Genomic DNA, 5094 nt, shown 5'->3' with positions numbered 1-5094 from the left:
GAATTTCTGGCTCATAGAACATTTGCATTTCCAATCTTACTAGGTAATTCTGAGTTGTTCTCCATAGTAATTTACTCATTTATGCTCCTCAAATGTTTAAGAATTTCCCTTTTCTCCATTCCTGCCAAGTTGAGTATTATTAAACTTCTCCATGTCTGCCAATCTGATGGGTGTGAATTGCATCTCATTTTTTAAAAAATTAGGGTAAAATACAGGTAACATAACATTTACCTGCATCTCATTTTTTCCTATCTTAAACACAGTTTTATTTAAGACATTGCGTTTTCCACTTACAATACAGTGCTTATAAAGTGCAATGTTATTTCCTTCCCTTGTGCATGTGTTCCATATGTAAGTATTGAGAATGCCCAGTAATTTACTATAGCAGCTGAACTTTAAAGCTGCCATGGAATTTGCTACAAATTTAAGTCCTTCCATGTTTTCACTGTGTGGAATGATGCTGCATCTTTTCTTGGGTTGGCGTAATTAATCTCTTCAATGGTGGGCCCTGAGGAAGCACCGACAGAGGGAGGAGCTCCTCCACCAGGGAATCCCGCAGGCATTCCTCCTGGTGTGCCTCTTGCACTCTGGTACAGCTTAGTAATGATGGGGTTGCAGACTGTCTCCAGTTCTTTCTGCTGATGTTCAAATTCTTCCTTCACTGCAGTCTGATTCTGTTGATAATGTCATTACACTTGTCAAGAATCTTCTGTTTGTTTGCATCGTTAATCTTGCCTCGAAGAGTAACGATGCTTCAACAGTGCTTTCATGTTGAATGCATGGGACTCAAGTGAATTCTTGGATGGCACCTTGTCCCTCTGCTTCTTATCTTCAGCTTTGCACTTCTCAGCTTCCTGGACCACAACTCAATATCTTCCTTGTCCAAATGGCTCTTGTCATTAGTGACAGTAATCTTGTTCTCTTTTTCTGTACTCTTGTCCACAGCAGAGACATTGAGGATGCCATTGGCATCAGTGTCAAAAGTGACTTCGATCTGAGGAACAGTGGAGTGCAGGAAGTAGGCCTGTGAGTTCAAACTTGCCAATCCATAGAGACAGAAAGTAGACTGATGTTTTCTAGAGGGAGGAATAGGTGAATGGAGAATGACGGCTAGTGGATATGGGATTTCTTTTCAGGCTGATCAAACTATTATAATATTTTTGCGGTTGTTGTTTGTTTGTTTTTGAGACAGAGGTTTGCTCTTGTTGCCTAGGCTGGAGTGCAGTGGCACGATCTCGGCTTACTGAAACCTCCCATGTTCAAGCAATTCTCCTGCCTCAGCCTCCCGAGTAGCTGGGACTACAGGTGCCCACCACCATGCCTGGCTGATTTTCATATTTTTGGTAGACACAGGGTTTCACCATGATGACCAGCCTGGTCTTGAACTCCTGATCTGAAGTGATCTGCCTGCCTTAGCCTCCCAAAGTGCTGGGATTACAGGTATGAGCCACCACGCCCAGCCAAACTATTATAATATTAGAAAACAGTGATAGTTGTGTATCACTGCATATATACCAAAACATGTCAAATTGTATACTTTAAAAGAATGATGTTTATTGTATTTACTAATATCTCAATAAATTTGTGATAAAATAAGATGAAAATGCATCTCAAAATTCTTCCCTTTATGTTTCTTTTACATATCACGCTTAGAAATGGAAATTTCCAGTAAGAAAACCCATCTAGAGACCTTGTGATGTGGTCTGGATGTTTTCTATCTCCAAACATCATGTTGAAATTTGATTCCCAGAGGTGAAGCTGGGACCTGGTGGGAGGTGATTTGGTCATGAGGGTGGATCTCTCATGAATGACTTAGCACCATTCCCTTGGCGATGAGTGAGTTCTTGCTCAGTTAGTTGATGTGAGATCTGGTTGTTTAAAAGAGTCTGGGATCCTCCTCTTCACTCTCTGGCCATGTGATACACTGCTCCCCTTCAACTTCCACCGTGATTGTAAGCTCCTTAAGGCTCATGCCATAAACAAGATGTTTGCCCCACGCTTCCTGTACAGCCTGCAGAACCATGAGCCAAAATAAACATCTTTTCTTCATTAAAAAAAAAATTTAAAAGCCCCAAAACTTGCCAAACAGGTTGTAATCCTTGGTCATGGGATGCTCATCTTTATAAACCTGAATAAGCACACCAGGCTGGTTGTAAGCAGTGAAATTCTGTGTCTGCTTGGTAAAAATGGTAACATTACACTTAATGAGGACAGTTGTGACTCTGTCAGCAGTTTCAATACCAAGGGAAAGAGGAGTGACATCCAACAGAAGCAAATCTGGAACATTTTCAGACTTATCTCCAGGTACGGGGGCTGCCTGGACAGCTGTGCCATAAGCAACAGCTTCATCAGGGTTGATGCTCCTATTCAGTTCTTTTCCATTGAAGAAGTCTTGGAGAAGCTTCTGAAGGTTAGGGATATGAGTAGAACCACCAACCAGTACAATATCATGAATCTGTGACTTGTTGAGTTTGGTGTCTCAAAGGGCTTTCTCTATGGGGTCCACGGTGCCATGGAACAAGTCAGTCCTTCAGGTCAGTTCTTCAAATCAGGCATTGGTAATGGAGGTATAGAAGTCGATTGCTTCATAGACAGAATCAATCTCCATACTGGCCTGGGTGCTGGAAAAGAGAGTTATACTTAACACATTCACAAATCATATGAAAGTGTGAGATAGCTCTTTTGTTCTCACTGACATCCTTATTTATTTATTTTTTTTTTTTTTTTTTAATTTAATTTTAATTTTTTTTTTTTTTTTTTGAGACAGAGTCTTGCTCTGTTGCCCAGCCTGGAGTACAGTGGTGTGATCTTGGTTCACTGCAAGCTCCACCTCCCGGGTTCAAGCGATTTTCTTGCCTCAGCTTCCCGAGTAGCTGGGACTACAGGCGCATGCCACCACACCCAGCTAATTTTTGTATTTTTAGTAGAGATGGAGTTTCACCATGTTGGTCAGGCTGATCTCAAACCCCTGACCTCGTGATCTGCCCGCCTTGGCCTCCCAAAGTGCTGGGATTACAGGTGGGAGCCACGACGCCCAGCCTCACTGACATCCTTCTTATGCTTGCCCTTGAACTCAGTAATAAGATGGTTATTAGGTTGTCAAAGTCTTCTCCACCCAAGTGAGTTCTCCAGGTGTAAATTTTTTTTTTTCTGAGATGGAGTCTTGCTCTGTTGCCCAGGCCGGAGTGCAGTGGCATGACCTTGGCTCACTGCAAACTCCGCCTCCTGGGTTCAAATGATTCTCCTGTCTCAGCCTACCAAGTAGCTGGGATTACAAGTGCACACCACTACACCTGGCTAATTTTTGTATTTTAGTAGAGATGGTGTTTCACCACTTTGGCCAGGCTGGTCTTGAACTTCTGACCTCAAGTGATCTGCCCACCTCGGCCTCCCAAAGTGCCAGGATTATAGGCATGAGCCACTGTGCCTGGCATTCCAGCTGTAGATTTGACTTCAAAGATCCCATTCTCAATAGTGAGGATGGACACATCAAAAGTGCCACCTCCCAGGTCAAAGATCAGCATAATTATTTCAGCTCCAACCTTTTTCTGTCTAAGCTATAAGCAATAGCACCTGCAGTTGTCTCGTCGATTGCTGGTCTCAATAGTTCCAGCATCTTTGGTAGCCTGATGCTGAGAATTGTTAAAGTCAGCTGGCAGTGTGACCACAGCATTGGTAACTGTTTTCCCAAGATCAGCTTCTGCAATGTCCTTCATCTTTGTTAGAACCATAGAGGACATCTCTGGGCAGAAGCTTTTCGTCTCTCCCCTGTATTCTCCTTGGACCTTGGGCGTGCCAGCATCACTCACCACCACAAAGGGCCAATGCTTTACATCACACTGGACAACAGCATCATGAGATCTGCATCCAATCAGATATTTGGCACTGAAAACTGTGTTGGTGGGGTTCACTGCAACTTGATTCTTTGTGGCATCACCAACCAATCATTTGGTGTCTGTAAAGGCAACATAGCTTGGAGTAGTTTGGCTTCCCTGATCATTGGCAATTGTCTCTACTTTTCCGTGTTGGAAAACACCCACACAAGAGTAGGTGGTGCCAAGATCAGTACCAACTGTAGGTCCCTTAGACATGGTTGCTGGTGTGTAGGTCCAGCTCGGACAGCGAAAAAAGACACAGGAACCCCAAGAGCTGCAGGCACGTTCCATGAGCTACATCTTTTTTTCTTTTTTCTTTTTCTGAGATGGAGCTTCACTCTTGTTGCCCAGACTGGAGTGCACTGTCGCTATCTTGGCTCACTGCAACTTCCACCTCCCGGGTTCAAGTGATTCTCCTGGCTCAGCCTCCTGAGTAGCTGGGATTACAGGCGCCCGCCACCACGCCCAGGTAATTTTTTGCATTTTTAGTAGGAATGGGGTTTCACCATGTTGATAGGCTGGTCTCGAACTCCTCACCTCAGGTGATCCACCTGCCTCAGCCTCCCAAAATGTGAGCTGCCACACCCGGCCACATCTCATTTTTAATTCAGATTTTTCTGGAGATAATTGTAGATTCATATACAGCTGTAAAAACAAATACAGAGAGATCCCTTGTTCAAGCATTTTTTTTTTAGAGAGATGAGGGTCTTACTATGTTGCCCAGGCTGGACTTGGCAATAAAAAATGAAATAAAATTTATATATCACTGATGATTAATAAACACAGTGTATTTATCACATTTGTATACTAAAAAAGTATATTTATACATTTAGGGGAGTTGGGGCTGATGAGACTGAGAACCACTGTGTCTAATAAGACTTCCTTAGGCTGGTAGGTTGGAGGCATCAGGAAATGTGTTTTTCACCCTTTGCTTATTTCCATGGTCTGTCCCAGTCTGTAGTCTCAGGCATTGTGCCTAGGGAGGCATTACATAAAAATGGAATGATTGCTGGGCGCGGCGGCTCAAGCCTGTAATCCCAGCACTTTGGGAGGCCGAGACGGGCGGATCACGAGGTCAGGAGATCGAGACCATCCTGGCTAACACAGTGAAACCCCGTCTCTACTAAAAAATACAAAAAACTAGCCAGGTGAGGTGGCGGGCGCCTGTAGTCCCAGCTGCTCAGGAGGCTGAGGCAGGAGAATGGTGTGAACCCGGGAG

The 5094-nt window shown here is 43.9% G+C and overlaps 1 pseudogene; it reads right to left on the bottom strand.

Annotated features, from left to right (window-relative positions):
• On the bottom strand, nucleotides 1–4215 carry LOC111544158 (annotated as a pseudogene).
• Nucleotides 4216–5094: the final 879 nt, after the last annotated feature.

This window comes from Piliocolobus tephrosceles, chromosome 7 (genome assembly GCF_002776525.5).
Source record: "Piliocolobus tephrosceles isolate RC106 chromosome 7, ASM277652v3, whole genome shotgun sequence".
Lineage (NCBI taxonomy): Eukaryota > Metazoa > Chordata > Mammalia > Primates > Cercopithecidae > Piliocolobus > Piliocolobus tephrosceles.
The sequence above is the reverse complement of the archived record's forward strand: the minus strand, read 5'-3'. Positions and strand labels throughout refer to the sequence as shown.